The 25375-nt window shown below is 44.5% G+C and overlaps 2 pseudogenes; one reads left to right on the top strand and one right to left on the bottom strand.

The window, feature by feature from the left end:
- Window positions 1–22761: 22761 nt before the first annotated feature.
- LOC134930456 (5S ribosomal RNA) lies at window positions 22762–22880 on the bottom strand (annotated as a pseudogene).
- Window positions 22881–24110: 1230 nt separating this feature from the next.
- On the top strand, window positions 24111–24229 carry LOC134930566 (5S ribosomal RNA; annotated as a pseudogene).
- Window positions 24230–25375: the final 1146 nt, after the last annotated feature.

The raw sequence follows: 25375 nt of genomic DNA, 5'->3' as shown, positions 1-25375 counted from the left end.
ACTAGTTGATCGCAGCAGCAGCAAAAAGTTGCTGGCTGCGATCAACTCGGAATGACCACCAATGTCCGGTGAGTACTCTCAGCTGTCTATTACTCTTGCTCAGAGCAAGCCACCTTTATACTCTCACTAGATGCTGAAAAGTCATTTGACCTTGTTGAGTGGAACCATTTATTTTCGTCCCTTGAATGTTTTGGATTTCCTAACACTGTTATAAATTGTATCAAACTGCTGTACTCTAATCCACAGAGTCGAATGTTGAGTAATGGTTTCCTTTCTGTTTCTGATCATTTTACTATACGTAAAGGTACCAGACAAGGTCCCCATTGTCCCGCTGCTATTCGCAATAGCATTTGAGCCCCTAGCAATATCTTTACGGGACTCCTCCTTATTCAAAGGCATTCTGATTGGTGACATTGAATTTCAAAAAATTGTACCCCCATGTTGGGCAAACTAGCCTCATTTTTAGAGTCCTGGAAACTATTACCTCACTCTATTCTAGGTAGAATAGCGGTCCTGAAAAGTCTACTTTTTTCCCAACTGTATTATCTAATCCAGATGCTGCCCATAGGCCTAACTAAAAGAACCTTACATTATATGGGCAAGATCTTATCTAAATTCCTCTGGAAGGGGAAAAAACTCTAATTGCTTTTGACAAACTCGCAGCCCCACGCAGTGCTGGCGGTATAGGTTTGCCAGACTTTTCCTCTTACTTTCTGGTGGTTTTGTTTAGATATGCTGTTGAGTGCCTGTCGGAAGGAAACATGTTCACTGATCCCAAGTTAGATACTGCCTTGTTTCAACCCTTTTCCCTTAGCGTCCTTTTGCATTCCTGCTCCTCGAAGCACATCCCTATGCGTATTTTACACAATTCATTATTTCCTGATATTTACTATACATGGCTTGCCCTCAACAGGAAGCTTCACAGAAACCATATGAAATCCTCATGTTTTCTACTCTGGGGTAATACTAAATTTCCTCCTTCCCTTTCTAACTCTAATTTTCAATCCTGGTGTGATAAAGGTTTATCCAATTCGTCCAAAGTTTTTGACCCAGGAGGAGCAAGAAGCAAATTTACGCACATTGCAGAGAGCTTATATCTCTCAAGTGCAACATGCCCGCTATAATACCTCAACAACAGGGGACTGCCCTGAATGCCATTATCATTCTGCATCATTCTATCATAATTTCTGGGAGTGTGGACACAAACAATGTTTTTGGAACAAGGTGTTTTCCTTTCTAAACACACTTCTTCAAGTCCATGTTATCTAGCCTGACCCCCTATGTTTCTATGTGCGAACTTCTCAGACTGGGACCTGGGTACACACAGACGAGATATCTCACCATTCCTGACAATTCTTATTACGGTATCCAAGAAGATAATACTTACACACTGGATATCCAAATCCAAGCCATCGTTGATGGAAGTTCTTAGAAAATTGATGCAAATTCTATATTTTAGTTTCTTTAAGCATTGGGGGATATACATTGTCTCCCTTCCTCGAGAAACCCAAACCCAAATATTTTAAGTTTTGTTAGGATGGAATGGTATTCACTCAGGTAGGTACTGATAGATTCTTAATGGCCTAAGGTGTTTGGACTGACCAATGTGTACAGATGGAGCCACGCTAATCGTGGCTCCGTCTGTGCCTGGGTGGGCGCGCCTACCTCCGGGTCTGGGGTGTGCATGCATTGTGGTGTGCACATGCCCCTTTCACTAGAATGAGAGCGTCTCTGTGTGCTCCCAATGTGACTAGGCGGATGGATTGCCTAGTCACGCTGGGAGCGCTCGTATGCGATGGAGCCACACGGAGCCGCACTAGATGAGTGCGGCTCTCTCTGTAGCTTCCCTATACCTCTTTCCTCTTGTGCCTCTCCCACCCCTGTCCTGTCTTGTTATGTCAATGACTTTGTATTTTTCTCAGATGTTTATTGTTCTCAAGGATTGTGTTGTATGATGTAATGTTCTGTGTCAATATGGAAATATCCTTGACTCTGTACTTTTTTTTACTATTGATGATTCAATCTATACTTGTATTATGTTACCTGAAATGTACAATATCTTGCTTTGCTTGATTCATCTATCATCTATATATTCATTATATGCTAATGGACTTGCCTACACAAATAATGTTTGTTGGTTGTAGGGTACACATTGCTCACATTAGCAAATGTTCCTTACTCTGCTAAGGTGTCACACAGTCATATTAGTGAAAAGAGAACATTTGCAGGATTTACAAAAACTTATACTGTATACAGTATGTGTAACATATTAATTTGTCCCTGAAAAAAGTAAAAAAAAAGGAACACTTGACACTGTTTTAGGCTGATAGTTAAAAGGGGGACATTTGCTTGTTTCCTCACCAGGACACCTTGGGAATTCTGGATAGTTGGTGTACACTACATGAGTGCCTGGAAGAACTTAAGGGGGATGATTTTCTTCAGTTCTTCCTTGAAGATTGTATAGTGGATGGGAGCTGCACAACCACCCCAGTCCAGTGTCCCTTTTGGTGCTCTTCTGCCATCTTTGCTTTAAGGACTCTCTTAAAGTCCCAAAAATGTTTCTTTGCATTCTTGCGATCCAGCCAGCAAGAGCTCACCTCATTGGCAGCATCCAACACAGAATTCCAGATCGCCTTCTTGTAGGACGCTAGTGTCTTGTGTGCCTGGGCACCGTGGAGATGTGGATATCCTACCACCATGGCATGGACCAGGGTGCAGTTCTCATCATAAATATATCAAACATTATGCTGAGTCCATGTCTTCCCAGATTCATGTCTAGCTGGCTCCTCTCCTCCTCGCTCACTTCCTCCTAGCTCTCCTTACGTCTCTCCTGCTCCTAAGTGTCATCCTGGTCGAGGATCACCTCCTCTTCCTCCTCCTGGTTCTCCTTGCCCCTGGGTCTGAGTCTGAAAGACATGTCAGAACAAAGCACAAGCCACAATCTCTCTCTCTCTCTCTCTCTCTCTCTCTCTCTCTCTCTCTCTCTCTCCCTCTCTCAATAACTTTCCTCTCTTTCCCAAATGCCTACTCAAACCAAAGGACATAATGGTGGCTCTGGGGCTTATATAGGGTGTGTGAGTATAAATCAGGAGACTTTTTGGTGCCAATAGGTGACTTTTTTTCAAACTGTGCAACTCTTATTCTGAAACTTGCATTCCGGTTTGTCTTTAATTGCATGCTTCTGGGCAGGGCAGTGACTAGGTATGTGCCAGTGGTGCCTGGCACACAGCGCAAATGCGCTGTGGGCGCAGGACCACTGACAACACCTACCTGGCTGCTTTGTTGCTGCTGCCACACTATGGGGTCTGGCACATGCTCAGCTTCAGCTGCATTGCCCTGCTCCCCCCATATGCTGGGAGAGATGACATCTCTCCCAGCCCACCCCCAGCCCTGCAAAGAGCGCAGAGTAGGGCGGGAAGGAGAGGTGTGTCGGCTGGTCATGGGTAAGGATAATTCATTGTCTCTCTGTATTTTAATCTCTCCTCCCCCTCCCTCCCTTCCTTCCCCTAATGTGTAAAAAGGGGGACTCCTGCTATAATGTGTAAAAAAGAGGACTCTGCCTGACTCGTGTAAAAAAAGGGGGTCTCTGCCTGCCGTTATGTGTAAAAAGGGGACTCTGCCTGCCATAATGTGTAAAAAAGGGGGACTCTGCCTGCCTTTATGTGTAAAACGGGGGACTCTGCCTGCCATAATGTGTAACAGGGGGACTCTGCCCCCATAATGTGTAAAGGGAGGACTCTGCCTGCCGTAATGTGTAAAATGGGGACTCTACTGCCGTAATGTGTAAAAAGGGGGACTCTGCCTGCCGTACTGTGTAAAAGGGGACTCTGTGTGCCATACTGCATAAAAGGGGACTCTACTTGCCATACTGTGTAATAGGGGCTCTACCTACTGTAATGTGTGACAGGGGTTCTACCTGCTATAATGTGTAAAAGGGAGCTCTGCCTGCCGTAATGTGTAAAAGGGGACTATGCCTGCCGTAATGTGCAAAAGGGGACTATGCCTGCCGTAATGTGTAAAAGGGGACTCTGGCTGCCATAGTGTGTAAAAGGGGACTCTGCTTGCTTTACTGTGTAAAAGGGGCCTCTGCCTGCCGTACTGTGTAAAACGGGACTATACCTGGCATAATAGGGCAGATGTATTAAGCCTGGAGAAGGCATAAAAAAGTTATAAAGCCAATCAGCTCATAACTGTCAATGTACATATTGGAGCTGATTGGCTGGTGCATTATCACCTTGCAATTATCACTGCTTTATCACTTCTTTATGCCTTCTCCAGGCTTAATACATCTGTCCCAATTTGTGATAGGGGCTTTACCTGGAGTAATGTGTAAAATGGGGCGCTACCTGGCATAATGTGTGAGAGGGGCTCTACCTGGCGTAATGTATAAAAGGAGCTTTACCTTGGTGTAATGTATGTAAGTGCTACTGTGCCATGTAATTTGAATAATGGAGACTTCTGTACAGCATAATATGCATTGTAATTTTTTGTGGCCATGCCCCTTCCCCGTGAAGCCACACCCCTATATTTTTGGCACGCACTGGCCCTGTTTTGTATATGGGGGAGGGGGCGCTGATGCAGTTTCTTGCACACTGCGCTAAAATGTCTAGTTATGGCACTGCTTCGGGGTGTGAATTCTCGCAATAAAAATTAACAAGAACTTTTTTTACTTTTTAGCTTCAGTTTTACTTGTACAATACTTTGCCACTATGCTATTTGTATTCATCTTTTATTTATTATTCTATGCATATGCTAGTTACATTTTGTACATTCGACTGTTTACTATTCATTTGTGATCTTTCACCTGCTGGCTGTGCTGTTCATACAGTCTAGCAATGCAATTGCCTAATCAATTGCATTCATACTGTAAAAGCTTGGAAAATGTCCATGCTATCATTCTGAAATGCTGACCATTTTATCAGTACTTATTCAGCAAATGTTACTGGACCCACTAATGCGAGATAATAAGAATGCACTGAGTCATTCTGTTGAACATGAGCATAACCCAATGTTTTAAAAAAACATATGTTAATGAGGCAAGATAAAGTGCAAAAGACTGAACACAGTAAAGGGTGCATAACAACATATTCTGTAGCTGTTTAGATTTCTACATGAATACAGAGACAGCTCATTGCCATGATAAAAATGGTCTCTTTATAGTTAATGCTGTAAGTCTACCTCCTCTAAATTTGTCTACTTACAGTACATAAACATTCACTGAAAATGTAAACTGAAAACTATAGTACTTATTTGATTTATTTTAATGATGCAATAGGATAAAAATTATTTAATAATGTTATTGAGTTTTTGCAAATGTGTCTGCAACCCCGATACCTAATATGACTTTTCTATATTAATAGTAGTGATGCACCGGAAATTTTTCGGGTTTTGTGTTTTGGTTTTGGGTTCGGATCCGCGGCCTTGTTTTGGGTTCGGACGCGTTTTGGCAAAACCTCACCGAAATTTTTTTGTCGGATTCTGGTGTGTTTTGGATTCGGGTGTTTTTTTCAGAAAACCCTAAAAAACATCTTAAATCATAGAATTTGGGGGTCATTTTGATCCCATAGTATTATTAACCTCAATAACCATAATTTCCACTCATTTTCAGTCTATTCTGAACACCTCACAATATTATTTTTAGTCCTAAAATTTGCACCGAGGTCGCTGGATGGCTAAGCTAAGCGACCCAAGTGGCCGACACAAACACCTGGCCCATTAGGAGTGGCACTGCAGTGTCACGCAGGATGGCCCTTCAAAAAAATACTCCCCAAACAGCACATGATGCAAAGAAAAAAAGAGGCGCAATGAGGTAGCTGTGTGACTAAGCTAAGCGACCCTAGTGGCCGACACAAACACCTGGCCCATCTAGGAGTGGCACTGCAGTGTCACGCAGGATGGCCCTTCAAAAAAATAGTCCCCAAACAGCACATGACGCAAAGAAAAAAAGAGGCGCAATGAGGTAGCTGTGTGACTAAGATAAGCGACCCAAGTGGCCGACACAAACATCTGGCCCATCTAGGAGTGGCACTGCAGTGTCACGCAGGATGGCCCTTCAAAAAAATACTCCCCAAAATGCACATGACGCAAAGAAAAAAAGAGGCGCAATGAGGTAGCTGTGTGACTAAGCTAAGCGACCCTAGTGGCCGACACAAACACCTGGCCCATCTAGGAGTGGCACTGCAGTGTCACGCAGGATGGCCCTTCAAAAAAATACTCCCCAAACAGCACATGATGCAAAGAAAAATGAAAGAAAAAAGAGGTGCAAGATGGAATTGTCCTTGGGCCCTCCCACCCACCCTTATGTTGTATAAACAGGACATGCACACTTTAACCAACCCATCATTTCAGTGACAGGGTCTGCCACACGACTGTGACTGAAATGACTGGTTGGTTTGGGCCCCCACCAAAAAAGAAGCAATCAATCTCTCCTTGCACAAACTGGCTCTACAGAGGCAAGATGTCCACCTCCTCCTCATCATCCGATTCATCACCCCTTTCACTGTGTACATCCCCCTCCTCACAGATTATTAATTCGTCCCCACTGGAATCCACCATCTCAGGTCCCCGTGTACTTTCTGGAGGCAATTGCTGCTGGTGAATGTCTCCACGGAGGAATTGATTATAATTAATTTTAATGAACATCATCTTCTCCACATTTTCTGGAAGTAACCTCGTACGCCGATTGCTGACAAGGTGAGCGGCTGCACTAAACACTCTTTCGGAATACACACTGGAGGGAGGGCAACTTAGGTAGAATAAAGCCAGTTTGTGCAAGGGCCTCCAAATTGCCTCTTTTTCCTGCCAGTATACGTACGGACTGTCTGACGTGCCTACTTGGATGCGGTCACTCATATAATCCTCCACCATTCTTTCAATGGTGAGAGAATCATATGCAGTGACAGTAGACGACATGTCAGTAATCGTTGGCAGGTCCTTCAGTCCGGACCAGATGTCAGCACTAGCTCCAGACTGCCCTGCATCACCGCCAGCGGGTGGGCTCGGAATTCTTAGCCTTTTCCTCGCACCCCCAGTTGCAGGAGAATGTGAAGGAGGAGTTGTTGATGGGTCACGTTCCGCTTGACTTGACAATTTTCTCACCAGCAGGTCTTTGAACCCCTGCAGACTTGTGTCTGCCGGAAAGAGAGATACAATGTAGGTTTTAAATCTAGGATCGAGTACGGTGGCCAAAATGTAGTGCTCTGATTTCAACAGATTGACCACCCGTGAATCCTGGTTAAGCGAATGAAGGGCTCCATCCACAAGTCCCACATGCCTAGCGGAATCGCTCTGTTTTAGCTCCTCTTTCAATGTCTCCAGCTTCTTCTGCAAAAGCCTGATGAGGGGAATGACCTGACTCAGGCTGGCAGTGTCTGAACTGACTTCACGTGTGGCAAGTTCAAAGGGTTGCAGAACCTTGCACAACGTTGAAATCATTCTCCACTGCGCTTGAGACAGGTGCATTCCACCTCCTTTGCCTATATCGTGGCCAGATGTATAGGCTTGAACGGCCTTTTGCTGCTCCTCCATCCTCTGAAGCATATAGAGGGTTGAATTCCACCTCGTTACCACCTCTTGCTTCAGATGATGCAGGGCAAGTTCAGGTATTTTTGGTGGTGCTCCAGTCTTCTGTACGCGGTGCCTGAACGCCGAAAGTGGCCCGCAATTCTTCGGGCCACCGACAGCATCTCTTGCACGCCCCTGTCGTTTTTCAAATAATTCTGCACAACCAAATTCAAGGTATGTGCAAAACATGGGACGTGCTGGAATTTGCCCAGATGTAATGCACACACAATATTGCTGGCATTGTCCGATGTCACAAATCCCCAGGAGAGTTCAATTGGGGTAAGCCATTCTGCGATGATCTTCCTCAGTTGCCGTAAGAGGTTTTCAGCTGTGTCCGTATTCTGGAAAGCGGTGATACAAAGCGTAGCCTGCCTAGGAACGAGTTGGCGTTTGCGAGATGCTGATACTGGTGCCGCCGCTGCTGTTCTTGCAGCGGGAGGCAATACATCTACCCAGTGGGCTGTCACAGTCATATAGTCCTGAGTCTGCCCTGCTCCACTTGTCCACATGTCCGTGGTTAAGTGGACATTGGGTACAACTGCATTTTTTAGGACACTGGTGACTCTTTTTCTGAGGTCTGTGTACATTTTCGGTATCGCCTGCCTAGAGAAATGGAACCTAGATGGTATTTGGTACCAGGGACACAGTACCTCAATCAAGTCTATAGTTGGCTCTGAATTAACGATGGATACCGGAACCACGTTTCTCACCGCCTAGGCTGCCAAGGCCTCAGTTATTAGCTTTGCAGAAGGATGACTGCTGTGATATTTCATCTTCCTCGCAAAGGACTGTTGTACAGTCAATTGCTTACTGGAAGTAGTACAAGTGGTCTTCCGACTTCCCCTCTGATGACGATCGACTCCCAGCAGCAACAACAGCAGAGCCAGCAGCAGTAGGCGTTACACTCAAGGATGCATCGGAGGAATCCCAGGCAGGAGAGGACTCGTCAGACTTGCCAGTGACATGGCCTGCAGGACTATTGGCTTTCCTGGGTAAGGAGGAAATTGACACTGAGGGAGTTGGTGGTGTGGTTTGCAGGAGCTTGGTTACAAGAGGAAGGGATTTACTGGTCAGTGGACTGCTTCTGCTGTCGCCCAAAGTTTTTGAACTTGTCACTGACTTATGATGAATGCGCTGCAGGTGACATATAAGGGAGGATGTTCCGAGGTGGTTAACGTCCTTACCCCTACTTATTACAGCTTGACAAAGGCAACACACGGCTTGACACCTGTTGTCCGCATTTGTGTTGAAATAATTCCACACCGAAGAGCTGATTTTTTTTGTATTTTGACCAGGCATGTCAATGGCCATATTCCTCCCACGGACAACAGGCGTCTCCCCGGGTGCCTGACTTAAACAAACCACCTCACCATCAGAATCCTCCTTGTCAATTTCCTCCCCAGCGCCAGCAACACCCATATCCTCATCCTGGTGTACTTCAACACTGACATCTTCAATTTGACTATCAGGAACTAGACTGCGGGTGCTCCTTCCAGCACTTGCAGGGGGCGTGCAAATGGTGGAAGGCGCAAGCTCTTCCCGTCCAGTGTTGGGAAGGTCAGGCATCGCAACCGACACAATTGGACTCTCCTTGGGGATTTGTGATTTCGAAGAACGCACAGTTCTTTGCTGTGCTTTTGCCAGCTTAAGTCTTTTCTTTTTTCTAGCGAGAGGATGAGTGCTTCTATCCTCATGTGAAGCTGAACCACTAGCCATGAACATAGGCCAGGGCCTCAGCCGTTCCTTGCCACTCCGTGTCGTAAATGGCATATTGGCAAGTTTACGCTTCTCCTCAGACGCTTTTAATTTTGATTTTTGGGTCATTTTACTGATCTTTTGTGTTTTGGATTTTACATGCTCTGTACTATGACATTGGGCATCGGCCTTGGCAGACGACGTTGATGGCATTTCATCGTCTCGGCCATGACTAGTGGCAGCAGCTTCAGCACGAGGTGGAAGTGGATCTTGATCTTTCCCTATTTTTTTAACCTCCACATTTTTGTTCTCCATATTTTAATGCGCACAACTAAAAGGCACCACAGGTATACAATGTAGATGGATGGATAGTATACTTATGGATGACGAGTGACGACACAGAGGTAGGTACAGCAGTGGCTTACCGTACTGCTATATACAGTATAATGGACCTGGTGGACACTGTCAGCAGACTGCGTTTATAGTATAAAGAAAAAAAGACACCACAGGTATACAATGTAGATGGATGGATACTTACTATACTTATGGACGACGAGTGACGACACAGAGGTAGGTACAGAAGTGGCCTATCATACTGCTATATACAGTATAATGGACCTGGTGGACACTGTCAGCAGACTGCGTTTATAGTATAAAAAAAAAAGACACCACAGGTATACAATATAGATGGATTGATACTTAGTATACTTATGGACGACGAGTGACGACACAGAGGTAGGTACAGCAGTGGCCTACCGTACTGCTATATACAGTATAATGGACCTGGTGGACACTGTCAGCAGACTGCGTTTATAGTATAAAGAAAAAAAGACACCACAGGTATACAATGTAGATGGATGGATACTTAGTATACTTATGGACGACGAGTGACGACACAGAGGTAGGTACAGCAGTGGCCTACCGTACTGCTATATACAGTATAATGGACCTGGTGGACACTGTCAGCAGACTGCGTTTATAGTATAAAAAAAAAAGACAACACAGGTATACAATGTAGATGGATGGATAGTATACTTATGGACGACGAGTGACGACACAGAGGTAGGTAGAGCAGTGGCCTACCGTACTGCTATATACAGTATAATGGACCTGGTGGACACTGTCAGCAGACTGCGTTTATAGTATAAAAAAAAGACACCACAGGAGTGTTTTTCAGGCAGACAAACGTATACTGGTGGTCACTGTCAGCAAAACTGTGCACTGTACTCCTGCTATAGCTGCTCCCCAGTCCCCACAATTAAGCAGTGTGAGCACTCAGCACAGATATATCATGCAGCACACTGAGCACAGATATGGTATGGAGCGTTTTTTTCAGGCAGAGAACGGATAAAAAACTGGTGGTCACTATTAGCAAAACTCTGCACTGTACTCCTCCTAACAGCTGCTCCCCAATCCTCCCCACAATAAGCTAAGCAATCAGATCAACTGTGTAACTATATAAACGGAGAGGACGCCAGCCACGTCCTCTCCCTATCAATCTCAATGCACGTGTGAAAATGGCTGCGACGCGCGGCTGCTTATATAGAATCCGAATCTCGCGATAATCCGACAGCGGGATGATGACGTTCGGGCGCGCTCGGGTTAACCGAGCCATACGGGAGAATCCGAGTATGGCTCGGACCCGTCTAAAAAGGGTGAAGTTCGGGGGGGGGTTCGGTTTCTCGGAAACCGAACCCGCTCATCACTAATTAATAGTAGTTTTATTCAATGCATTCATGGTATCAAATTGTTTATATATATATATTAAATAAATACATACATTCATATAGCCGGTACTCCCACTCCTGTAGACTCATGCCGCGGTGCTCATTAGAAATCATGCAGTTAATCCAATATATGGCACTCAGCGGTCTTGTTGATAAATGAATCAAAACATCAGCAAAGCTTTTAGCAACGTTTCGGCTTTATTAGCCGTTTTCAAGCAGCATAATCATTCCAAAATGACTTTTAAATGTGTAAGACTTAAATACCCTTACCTGTATCACAGATGCCGCAGACTCCCTCCCGCCTCTGGCAGCGCCAATCCGACTTCCGGGTGCAACGTCCTTCTCCGGCTGCGTCCATCCACTGGGCGTTACCATAGCAAACCATGGTTGCTAACACAAGCACCAGTTGTCATGTTCAGCCCTCAGTGTAAGCGCATCCACATCAGGACATCACACCTGTGTCTATATTTGACGCTCCATTCCTGATCAGGATTAAGAGTCCTCCGGCGTCTGCAAGCACAAACAATGCACCATAATAAAAGTGACAATAAAGACAATACAATTTAAAAACAATATCAAACATTAAAAAATATAATTGATCGGATAGCAGTGTACTTTTACAGTTCATTTTGAAAGGACCTTGGAATACATTATGTAATACCTAAAATGCAAAATAATCTCCTATATGAACTGTGATTATATAATTATAGGAACACACTCAGGTTTAGCTGATCATTCAGTCCTTTTGGTTTAACCGTATCCAAAAAGGTGGATCCATTTGGCTTCACACTGAAGCAATTTTTTATGTCTATCACCCTGTCTGCCATCATCTGGAATATGGTCAATAATTATTATATTGGCCCTCATTCCGAGTTGTTCGCTCGCAAGGCGATTTTAGCAGAGTTACACACGCTAAGCCGCCGCCTACTGGGAGTGAATCTTAGCTTCTTAAAATTGCGAACGACGTATTCGCAATATTGCGATTACAAACTACTTAGCAGTTTCAGAGTAGCTTCTGACTTACTCGGCATCTGCGATCAGTTCAGTGCTTGGCGTTCCTGGTTTGACGTCATAAACACACCCAGCGTTCGACCAGACACTCCCCCGTTTCTCCAGCCACTCCTGCGTTTTTTCCGGAAACGGTAGCGTTTTTATCCACACGCCCATAAAACGCAGTGTTTCCGCCCAGTAACACCCATTTCCTGTCAATCACACTACGATCGCCGGAGCGAAGAAAAAGCCGTGAGTAAAAAAACTATCTTCATAGCAAAATTACTTGGCGCAGTCGCAGTGCGAACATTGCGCATGCGCACTAAGCTGAAAAACGCTGCGATGCGAAGAAAATTACCGAGCGAACGACTCGGAATGAGGGCCCTTGTCACAACTGAGGGCTGGTGCTGACCGGGGGAAGCCTCAGTTGTAACAGTAAGCACTGACGTTCAAGGCAGGCTGCAAGTTCTTGCATCGGCCTGGTCGCTTGGACCTGGTCTCCGGACGGATCCATTAGGTCAGTGCTTACTGTCACAACCGAGGGCTGGTGCTGACCAGGGGGAAGCCTCAGTTGTAGGGGCTGAGGTATATGTGTACGTGGGAGGCAGTACAGGGTTCTTGGACATACAGGGTACCTTTAGAACAAATGCCCGAAGGCGTGACCAAGACAACGAAGGAAAGTTCAAAGGTTTTATTAAACACAGTTCAGAGGAATACTGATGACTTGGTACCGGTAATAGGAAACACAGTTCACAGAAATACTTGGGATTGATGACGGAACACCGATGGTGACTTTGGGATCGATGGCGGAACACCGATGGAGACTTGGGATCGATGGCGGAACACCAATGGAGACTTGGGATCGATGGCGGAACACCGATGGTTACTTTGGGATCGATGGCGGAACACCGATGATGACTTGGGATCGATGGCGGAACACCGATGGTGACTTGGGATCGATGGCGGAACACCGATGGTGACTTGGGATCGATGGCGGAACACCGATGGTGACTTGGGATCGATGGCGGAACACCGATGGTAACTTGGGATCGATGGCTGAACACCGACGGTGACTGGAGATCGATGGTGGAACACCGATGGTGACTGGCAGGGCAGAGCACTGCTGGAAGCTGGTGTCGGTAACTGCCAGTCACAGGATGCAATGATGAGACACTGCAGAGTCAGGCTGTACTGCAGAGAAAGTCCATGGAAGGACTTCACACTGGAATCACTGAAGACAATTGAAGCACTGACCTCTTTCCACCCCAGGAACAAGATATTTATACCTGCTGGGAAGCAGGGATTGGCTGGCTGATTAACCAGAGACCAGAGTGCAGCTGCTGGGTAATCAGGCTGAGAGCAGAGTGCAGCTTATAGGCTGAAAGGTATCATGTGATTAGGAAAACATGGCTGCGCCCATGTTAGCTTTTGGAGGGAAAGATTGTTTGTAACTTGCATGTGAAACTTAACCCTGATGCTGCCAGAATCACAGTAAAGAGATTAGAGACAAAGAGATGCAGCGTGCTGCACACAGACAGTGCAGATGGAATCCAGGCTTGGAACACTGGGACAGTCTCAGGAGGCATTTGGAAGGTAAATACTGATAAGGAATTACCTGGATCGTGACATATATGCCGTAAATTGGCCATATTGTGTCTTGCTTCTTTAAAATGTCTCGCAGTGGGTTGATCTGAGCCCTTACCACTAATGGCTGCTCTTATGGCTGATCTATGTAGGGCCATACGCTCTCTACAAGAGCGTATGGTCTTTCCTACATAGCACAATCCGCATATGAACTGGTACAGATGAGCGACTGAAATTTTTCGGGTTTTGTGTTTTGGTTTTGGGTTCGGTTCCGCGGCCGTGTTTTGGGTTCGAACGCGTTTTGGCAAAACCTCACCGAATTTTTTTTGTCGGATTCGGGTGTGTTTTGGATTCGGGTGTTTTTTTCAAAAAACACTAAAAAACAGCTTAAATCATAGAATTTGGGGGTCATTTTGATCCCAAAGTATTATTAACCTCAAAAACCATAATTTACACTCATTTTCAGTCTATTCTGAATACCTCACACCTCACAATATTATTTTTAGTCCTAAAATTTGCACCGAGGTTGCTGTGTGAGTAAGATAAGCGACCCTAGTGGCCGACACAAACACCGGGCCCATCTAGGAGTGGCACTGCAGTGTCACGCAGGATGTCCCTTCCAAAAAACCCTCCCCAAACAGCACATGACGCAAAGAAAAAAAGAGGCGCAATGAGGTAGCTGTGTGAGTAAGATTAGCGACCCTAGTGGCCGACACAAACACCGGGCCCATCTAGGAGTGGCACTGCAGTGTCACGCAGGATGGCCCTTCCAAAAAACCCTCCCCAAACAGCACATGACGCAAAGAAAAAAAGAGGCGCAATGAGGTAGCTGTGTGAGTAAGATTAGCGACCCTAGTGGCCGACACAAACACCGGGCCCATCTAGGAGTGGCACTGCAGTGTCACACAGGATGTCCCTTCCAAAAAACCCTCCCCAAACAGCACATGACGCAAAGAAAAAAAGAGGCGCAATGAGGTAGCTGTGTGAGTAAGATTAGCGACCCTAGTGGCCGACACAAACACCGGGCCCATCTAGGAGTGGCACTGCAGTGTCACGCAGGATGTCCCTTCCAAAAAACCCTCCCCAAACAGCACATGACGCAAAGAAAAAAAGAGGCGCAATGAGGTAGCTGACTGTGTGAGTAAGATTAGCGACCCTAGTAGCCGACACAAACACCGGGCCCATTTAGGAGTGGCACTGCAGTGTCACGCAGGATGTCCCTTCCAAAAAACCCTCCCCAATCAGCACATGATGCAAAGAAAAAGAAAAGAAAAAAGAGGTGCAAGATGGAATTGTCCTTGGGCCCTCCCACCCACCCTTATGTTGTATAAACAAAACAGGACATGCACACTTTAACCAACCCATCATTTCAGTGACAGGGTCTGCCACACGACTGTGACTGATATGACGGGTTGGTTTGGACCCCCCCAAAAAAGAAGCAATTAATCTCTCCTTGCACAAACTGGCTCTACAGAGGCAAGATGTCCACCTCATCATCACCCTCCGATATATCACCGTGTACATCCCCCTCCTCACAGATTATCAATTCGTCCCCACTGGAATCCACCATCTCAGCTCCCTGTGTACTTTGTGGAGGCAATTGCTGCTGGTCAATGTCTCCGCGGAGGAATTGATTATAATTCATTTTAATGAACATCATCTTCTCCACATTTTCTGGATGTAACCTCGTACGCCGATTGCTGACAAGGTGAGCGGCGGCACTAAACACTCTTTCGGAGTACACACTTGTGGGAGGGCAACTTAGGTAGAATAAAGCCAGTTTGTGCAAGGGCCTCCAAATTGCCTCTTTTTCCTGCCAGTATAAGTACGGACTGTGTGACGTGCCTACTTGGATGCGGTCACTCATATAATCCTCCACCATTCTATCAATGTTGAGAGAATCATATGCAGTGACAGTAGACGACATGTCCGTAATCGTTGTCAGGTCCTTCAGTCCGGACCAGATGTCAGCATCAGCAGTCGCTCCAGACTGCCCTGCATCACCGCCAGCGGGTGGGCTCGGAATTCTGAGCCTTTTCCTCGCACCCCCAGTTGCGGGAGAATGTGAAGGAGGAGATGTTGACAGGTCGCGTTCCGCTTGACTTGACAATTTTGTCACCAGCAGGTCTTTCAACCCCAGCAGACTTGTGTCTGCCGGAAAGAGAGATCCAAGGTAGGCTTTAAATCTAGGATCGAGCACGGTGGCCAAAATGTAGTGCTCTGATTTCAACAGATTGACCACCCGTGAATCCTTGTTAAGCGAATTAAGGGCTCCATCCACAAGTCCCACATGCCTAGCGGAATCGCTCCGTGTTAGCTCCTCCTTCAATGTCTCCAGCTTCTTCTGCAAAAGCCTGATGAGGGGAATGACCTGACTCAGGCTGGCAGTGTCTGAACTGACTTCACGTGTGGCAAGTTCAAAGGGCATCAGAACCTTGCACAACGTTGAAATCATTCTCCACTGCGCTTGAGACAGGTGCATTCCACCTACTATATCGTGCTCAATTGTATAGGCTTGAATGGCCTTTTGCTGCTCCTCCAACCTCTGAAGCATATAGAGGGTTGAATTCCACCTCGTTACCACTTCTTGCTTCAGATGATGGCAGGGCAGGTTCAGTAGTTTTTGGTGGTGCTCCAGTCTTCTGTACGTGGTGCCTGTACGCCGAAAGTGTCCCGCAATTCTTCTGGCCACCGACAGCATCTCTTGCACGCCCCTGTCGTTTTTTAAAAAATTCTGCACCACCAAATTCAAGGTATGTGCAAAACATGGGACGTGCTGGAATTTGCCCATATTTAATGCACACACAATATTGCTGGCGTTGTCCGATGCCACAAATCCACAGGAGAGTCCAATTGGGGTAAGCCATTCCGCGATGATCTTCCTCAGTTGCCGTAAGAGGTTTTCAGCTGTGTGCGTATTCTGGAAAGCGGTGATACAAAGCGTAGCCTGCCTAGGAAAGAGTTGGCGTTTGCGAGATGCTGCTACTGGTGCCGCCGCTGCTGTTCTTGCGGCGGGAGTCCATACATCTACCCAGTGGACTGTCACAGTCATATAGTCCTGACCCTGCCCTGCTCCACTTGTCCACATGTCCGTGGTTAAGTGGACATTGGGTACAACTGCATTTTTTAGGACACTGGTGAGTCTTTTTCTGACGTCCGTGTACATTCTCGGTATCGCCTGCCTAGAGAAGTGGAACCTAGATGGTATTTGGTAACGGGGGCACACTGCCTCAATAAATTGTCTAGTTCCCTGTGAACTAACGGCGGATACCGGACGCACGTCTAACACCAACATAGTTGTCAAGGCCTCAGTTATCCGCTTTGCAGTAGGATGACTGCTGTGATATTTCATCTTCCTCGCAAAGGACTGTTGAACAGTCAATTGCTTACTGGAAGTAGTACAAGTGGGCTTACGACTTCCCCTCTGGGATGACCATCGACTCCCAGCGGCAACAACAGCAGCGCCAGCAGCAGTAGGCGTTACACGCAAGGATGCATCGGAGGAATCCCAGGCAGGAGAGGACTCGTCAGAATTGCCAGTGACATGGCCTGCAGGACTATTGGCATTCCTGGGGAAGGAGGAAATTGACACTGAGGGAGTTGGTGGGGTGGTTTGCGTGAGCTTGGTTACAAGAGGAAGGGATTTACTGGTCAGTGGACTGCTTCCGCTGTCACCCAAAGTTTTTGAACTTGTCACTGACTTATTATGAATGCGCTGCAGGTGACGTATAAGGGAGGATGTTCCGAGGTGGTTAACGTCCTTACCCCTACTTATTACAGCTTGACAAAGGGAACACACGGCTTGACACCTGTTGTCCGCATTTCTGGTGAAATACCTCCACACCGAAGAGCTGATTTTTTTGGTATTTTCACCTGGCATGTCAACGGCCATATTCCTCCCACGGACAACAGGTGTCTCCCCGGGTGCCTGACTTAAACAAACCACCTCACCATCAGAATCCTCCTGGTCAATTTCCTCCCCAGCGCCAGCAACACCCATATCCTCCTCATCCTGGTGTACTTCAACACTGACATCTTCAATCTGACTATCAGGAACTGGACTGCGGGTGCTCCTTCCAGCACTTGCAGGGGGCGTGCAAATGGTGGAAGGCGCATGCTCTTCACGTCCAGTGTTGGGAAGGTCAGGCATCGCAACCGACACAATTGGACTCTCCTTGTGGATTTGGGATTTCGAAGAATGCACAGTTCTTTGCTGTGCTGCTTTTGCCAGCTTGAGTCTTTTCATTTTTCTAGCGAGAGGCTGAGTGCTTCCATCCTCATGTGAAGCTGAACCACTAGCCATGAACATAGGCCAGGGCCTCAGCCGTTCCTTGCCACTCCGTGTGGTAAATGGCATATTGGCAAGTTTACGCTTCTCCTCCGACAATTTTATTTTAGGTTTTGGAGTCCTTTTTTTTCTGATATTTGGTGTTTTGGATTTGACATGCTCTGTACTATGACATTGGGCATCGGCCTTGGCAGACGACGTTGCTGGCATTTCATCGTCTCGGCCATGACTAGTGGCAGCAGCTTCAGCACGAGGTGGAAGTGGATCTTGATCTTTCCCTAATTTTGGAACCTCAACATTTTTGTTCTCCATATTTTAATAGGCACAACTAAAAGGCACCTCAGGTAAACAATGGAGATGGATACTAGTATACAATTATGGACTGCCTGCCGAGTGCAGACACAGAGGTAGCCACAGCCGTGAACTACCGTACTGTACTGTGTCTGCAGCTAATATAGACTGGTTGATAAAGAGAAGATGTCTATGTAACTATGTATGTATAAAGAAGAATGAAAAAAATCCACGGTTAGGTGGTATACAATTATGGACGGACTGCCTGCCGAGTGCAGACACAGAGGTAGCCACAGCCGTGAACTACCGTACTGTACTGTGTCTGCAGCTAATATAGACTGGTTGATAAAGAGAAGATGTCTATGTAACTATGTATGTATAAAGAAGAATGAAAAAAAACCATGGTTAGGTGGTATACAATTATGGACGGACTGCCTGCCGAGTGCAGACACAGAGGTAGCCACAGCCGTGAACTACCGTACTGTACTGTGTCTGCAGCTAATATAGACTGGTTGATAAAGAGAAGATGTCTATGTAACTATGTATGTATAAAGAAGAATGAAAAAAATCCACGGTTAGGTGGTATTACAATTATGGACGGACTGCCTGCCGAGTGCAGAGACACAGAGGTAGCCACAGCCGTGAACTACCGTACTGTGTCTGCTGCGACTGGATGATAAATGATATAAAAAATATATATATATCACTACTGCAGCCGGACAGGTATATATTATATATTATATAATGACGGACCTGCTGGACACTGTCTGTCAGCAGAATGAGTTTTATTTTTATAGAATAAAAAAAAAAAAAACACACAAGTGAAGTCACACGACGAGTGTTTAACTTTTTCAGGCAATCACAATATAAGTATACTACTAACTATACTGGTGGTCAGTGTGGTCAGGTCACTGGTCAGTCACACTGGCAGTGGCACTCCTGCAGCAAAAGTGTGCACTGTTTAATTTTAATATAATATGTACTCCTGGCTCCTGCTATAACCTATAACTGGCACTGCAGTAGTGCTCCCCAGTCTCCCCCACAATTATAAGCTGTGTGAGCTGAGCAGTCAGACAGATATATAATATATATAGATGATGCAGCACACTGGCCTGAGCCTGAGCAGTGCACTGCACAGTGCACACAGATATGGTATGTGACTGACTGAGTCACTGTGTGTATCGCTTTTTTCAGGCAGAGAACGGATATATTAAATAAACTGCACTGTGTGTCTGGTGGTCACTCACTATATAATATATTATGTACTCCTGGCTCCTGCTATAACCTATAACTGGCACTGCAGTAGTGCTCCCCAGTCTCCCCCACAATTATAAGCTGTGTGAGCTGAGCAGTCAGACAGATATATATAATATTATATATAGATAATAGATGATGCAGCACACTGGCCTGAGCCTGAGCAGTGCACACAGATATGGTATGTGACTGACTGAGTCACTGTGTGTATCGCTTTTTTCAGGCAGAGAACGGATATATTAAATAAACTGCACTGTGTGTCTGGTGGTCACTCACTATATAATATATTATGTACTCCTGGCTCCTGCTATAACCTATAACTGGCACTGCAGTAGTGCTCCCCAGTCTCCCCCACAATTATAAGCTGTGTGAGCTGAGCAGTCAGACAGATATATATAATATTATATATAGATAATAGATGATGCAGCACACTGGCCTGAGCCTGAGCAGTGCACACAGATATGGTATGTGACTGACTGAGTCACTGTGTGTATCGCTTTTTTCAGGCAGAGAACGGATATATTAAATAAACTGCACTGTGTGTCTGGTGGTCACTCACTATATAATATATTATGTACTCCTGGCTCCTGCTATAACCTATAACTGGCACTGCAGTAGTGCTCCCCAGTCTCCCCCACAATTATAAGCTGTGTGAGCTGAGCAGTCAGACAGATATATATAATATTATATATAGATAATAGATGATGCAGCACACTGGCCTGAGCCTGAGCAGTGCACACAGATATGGTATGTGACTGAGTCACTGTGTGCTGTGTATCGCTTTTTTCAGGCAGAGAACGGATTATAAAGTAAACTGCACTGTCCTCACTAGTAAACTCTCTCCACTCAGTCTCTACACTTCTACAGTAACAGTACTCCTCCTAGTCAGCTCCAGTAAATCTCTCTCAGTCTCTTATAATCTAAATGGAGAGGACGCCAGCCACGTCCTCTCCCTATCAATCTCAATGCACGTGTGAAAATGGCGGCGACGCGCGGCTCCTTATATAGAATCCGAGTCTCGCGATAGAATCCGAGTCTCGCGAGAATCCGACAGCGTCATGATGACGTTCGGGCGCGCTCGGGTTAACCGAGCAAGGCGGGAAGATCCGAGTCTGCTCGGACCCGTGAAAAAAACCATGAAGTTCTGGCGGGTTCGGATTCAGAGAAACCGAACCCGCTCATCTCTAATGTTAATCATGTGATCGCACGTAGTGCATCCTGTACATTTGTGAGAACCATTACTTCTCCTAGTATTGCCATCTTTAGGTTTCAGCTGTCTAGTGATATCAGTATGTACAGACCAATCATGTATGTTTTTCCCTCTCTGATAACAATGTCTGATCCTAGTGTGCTTAAGACTTTTAATATCATTCTGTATCACAAGCCACAAATCCGTACTGCTTTCTCTGATTTTATTGAGAACTACTGTATATCTGAGTACCCAATAAAGGGCATTTTCAGAATCATTTTTAGTAGCTTTCTCTAAGGTATTAGCCCTGGGAATCTCTTTGACTTTATCCTAGCCATTCTCAAAACATCATCCCTATAACCACTGAATCTAAACTTCCTCATCATGTCATCTAAGTTATGATCCAACAGATTCTCTATTTTTGAAAGCCAGAAGAATAATCAGTGATGAGAATCTGTTGGATCATAACTTAGATGACATGATGAGGAAGTTTAGATCCAGGGGTTATAGAAATCATGTTTTGAGAATGGCTAGGAATAAAGTCAAAGAGATTCCCAGGGCTAATACCTTAGAGAAAGACGTTGCACCCAGAAGTCGGATTGGCACTGCCAGAGACGGGAGGGAGTCCACGGTGTCAGTGAGACAGGTAAGGGTATTTAAGTCTTACACATTTAAAAGTCATGTTGGAATGATTATGCTGCTTGAAAATGGCTAATAAAGCCGAAACGTTGCTAAAAGCTTTGCTGATGTTTTGTTTCATTTATCAACAAGACCGCTGAGTGCCATATATTGGATTAACTATATAAATATATATATATATATATATATATATATATATGGAAAACTGGAGAGATAGGGTTCGGCGCTCAGTGTTGCTAGGAAATGGTCAAAAGATATATATATATGTGTGAAACTTGTTTTATATAAAAAAAATGTAATATATATGAGAGTAAAAAAAAAAATTTGAGAGTAAAAAAAAAAAAATTATACAAAGTACATAAAAACATAAAAGTATGGACCAAGTGAATATTACAAGGATAAGGAGATCAACTTAGCTTAAAAAACAGCAGGGGATTAGTGCAGGAAACCAACGCGTTTCATCTCATCAAACTTCTTCAAAGGGTAGGGACACAATGAGCCTTCCTGTCTATTTATAGCCAGAATACCTGGTAAAGGGGGTGTGACATCACTAGTGGCCACATGATGCGATTAAGTATTGCATGCTTTTAAATTCTTTTTAGTGCAATAAAATTATGTGAGCTAGACATTCAGAGCAGAGTTAGTGGTTATGGAGATCAAAAAAACAAGTTTCAAATACTCTAAAGTACATAAATACGATAAATACAATGTATTAGTGGCATTTCCGCCACACTTCCGGTGATGGGTGCCGAGTCTTCGTCACTTCCGCCCCACTTCTGGTCCGCGATTGCGCCCGCTCCCGCGGCGGCTCCCGGCTTTCAGGATGTTTTCTGCGCTTGCGTCCACGGCTGTCCCCGGCAGGCATCAGAGTATACAGAAGGGTTCTGTCTCAAAAGACCTGTACGGTGGCGGCCATCTTTGCTGGGATTTAGTCCATTTGATTTCCATAATGTGGCAGCCATCTTTTGGTAGTTCTTTTGGATCCAGATAAATTCTAGATGCATCCGTGTCCATGACAACGATACCATAAATAAAAAGAAAATAAATGGTAATCTCCTAGCAAAAGATGTTGTTTGCAAAACATTCAGGACGATTTTTTATATATATATGGTCATCAGCACGAACCCTGAGAACTATAGTAAAATGTATGACATATATATCTCCCGTTTTACTAAACAATAAATAAATAAAGCGCTGGTGCAATATTAAATATAAGACACTGTGCAAAAGGACCTCAGGGTAGAAGGGTTGGAAATAGCAGTAGGTTAAAAATATATATTAAATAGCAGTGCAAAGTGCAACATGGTAAGATATAAATAAATATAAATAGCAGTGGGTTTAAAAATTATATATTACATTATTATTTAATATTTAATATATTAGATAGTAGTATAGGTGACATATGATAGCAGTGCATAGTGCGGATTGAATTGATTAAGATGGTGTAAAGTGCAGAGCTTTTCGTGGCCTATGACGTTATATTAGAAGTGTTAATAATTACAAACATTATAAGTTGGTATTAAACTGACGTCATTTATTAGACATTACAGTACCCAATCTTCCCAGGTAGTCCCCTTCCCTGGTACTGATCAGGCCCAAACACTGCTTAGCTTCCAAGATCAGACGAGATTGGGCGTACCAGTGTGGTTTGACTGTACGCGAAAAGGATTAGACATCATAATACCACGTGATTTATTTCTTTATTTTTAAGTATTTGGTGAGCAGTGGTTAACTAAATCGTGAAGTGAGGGAAGGAAAAAGAAGACTAAAAGAACAAAAGAACGATGGAGTATTTCTGAGATACTGCACCTCATAGAAAGGGTGCAATTTCGTATCCCTCATTCAGGCCAACTGGATGTGAAGTCTGCAACTGGAAAATCCAGTACATTTCTCGTCTTGAAAGTTTGTTTCCAAGGTCTCCTCCTCTCTCGCCCAAGCAAACGTGTTCAATTGCCTTAAATGTAAGGTCCTCTGGATTGGAGTTATGTTTACATGCAAAATGTCGAGAGACTGCATGGCTAACAACCTTGTTCTTGATATTCCTTATATGTTCTTGGATCCGTATTTTGAGGGGTCTCTTTGTCTTTCCTACATACTTCATTTTGCAGGTACACTCCAAGAGGTAAATCACGGATGATGTGTTACAGTTCATGAAGTCCTTTATAGTGTATTCCTTCTTATCCTCTGTATCACTAAAAGTTTTCCTGTTCCGGTGTAAGTATTTACATATATTGCACTTTCCACATTTATAAGACCTCGTACATTTCAGCATAGGGGTGTTCCGGGTGGGTTTCTCCTTCAGCATACTAGGTGCAAGGAGGTCTTTGAGGTTTTTAGATTTTTTAAAGATTAGTTCTTGTTTGGGCGGTAAGATTTCTTTGAGCACTGGGTCCATTAAAAGAATTCCCCAATGAGATCTAAGGGAGTTTCTAATCACTTTTTCATGTTGACTATACGTAGTGATGAAGGCGATTCTTTCCTTCGTTTCATCCTTGGTTTTATATGTTAGTAGCTTTTCTCTATCCAGAACTCTCGTTTTTTCCAGTGCTTCATCTAATGTAAACATAACTCCAATCCAGAGGACCTTACATTTAAGGCAACTGAACACGTTTGCTTGGGCGAGAGAGGAGGAGACCTTGGAAACAAACTTTCAAGACGAGAAATGTACTGGATTTTCCAGTTGCAGACTTCACATCCAGTTGGCCTGAATGAGGGATACGAAATTGCACCCTTTCTATGAGGTGCAGTATCCCAGAAATACTCCATCGTTCTTTTGTTCTTTTAGTCTTCTTTTTCCTTCCCTCACTTCACGATTTAGTTAACCACTGCTCACCAAATACTTAAAAATAAAGAAATAAATCACGTGGTATTATGATGTCTAATCCTTTTCGCGTATAGTCAAACCACACTGGTACGCCCAATCTCGTCTGATCTTGGAAGCTAAGCAGTGTTTGGGCCTGATCAGTACCAGGGAAGGGGACTACCTGGGAAGATTGGGTACTGTAATGTCTAATAAATGACGTCAGTTTAATACCAACTTATAATGTTTGTAATTATTAACACTTCTAATATAACGTCATAGGCCACGAAAAGCTCTGCACTTTACACCATCTTAATCAATTCAATCCGCACTATGCACTGCTATCATATGTCACCTATACTACTATCTAATATATTAAATATTAAATAATAATGTAATATATAATTTTTAAACCCACTGCTATTTATATTTATTTATATCTTACCATGTTGCACTTTGCACTGCTATTTAATATATATTTTTAACCTACTGCTATTTCCAACCCTTCTACCCTGAGGTCCTTTTGCACAGTGTCTTATATTTAATATTGCACCAGCGCTTTATTTATTTATTGTTTAGTAAAACGGGAGATATATATGTCATACATTTTACTATAGTTCTCAGGGTTCGTGCTGATGACCATATATATATAAAAAATCGTCCTGAATGTTTTGCAAATAATATATTTTGCTAGGAGATTACCATTTACTTTCTTTTTATTTATGGTATCATTGTCATGGACACGGATGCATCTAGAATTTATCTGGATCCAAAAGAACTACCGAAAGATGGCCGCCACATTATGGAAATCAAATGGACTAAATCCCAGCAAAGTTGGCCACCGCCGTACAGGTCTTTTGAGACAGAACCCTCCTGTATACTCTGATGCCTGTCGGGGACAGCCGTGGACGCAAGCGCAGAAAACATCCTGAAAGCCGGGAGCCGCCGCGGGCGCAATCGCGGACCAGATGTGGGGCGGAAGTGACGAAGACTTGGCACCCGTCACCGGAAGTGTGGCGGAAATGCCACTAATACATCGTATTTATGGACTTATAGAGTATTTGAAACTTGTTTTTTGATCTCCATAACCACTAACTCTGCTCTGAATGTCTAGCTCACATAATTTTATTGCACTAAAAAGTATTTTAAAAGCCTGCAATACTTAATCGCATCATGTGACCACTAGTGATGTCACAACCCCTTTACCAGGTATTCTGGCTATAAATAGACAGGAAGGCTCATTGTGTCCCTACCCTTTGAAGAAGTCTGATGAGACAAAACGCGTTGGATTTCCTGCACTAATCCCCTGCTGTTTTTTAAGCTAAGTTGATCTCCTTATCCTTGTAATATTCACT

The sequence above is a fragment of the Pseudophryne corroboree genome, chromosome 5 (assembly GCF_028390025.1).
Source record: "Pseudophryne corroboree isolate aPseCor3 chromosome 5, aPseCor3.hap2, whole genome shotgun sequence".
Classification (NCBI taxonomy): Eukaryota; Metazoa; Chordata; class Amphibia; order Anura; family Myobatrachidae; genus Pseudophryne; species Pseudophryne corroboree.
The sequence above is the reverse complement of the archived record's forward strand: the minus strand, read 5'-3'. Positions and strand labels throughout refer to the sequence as shown.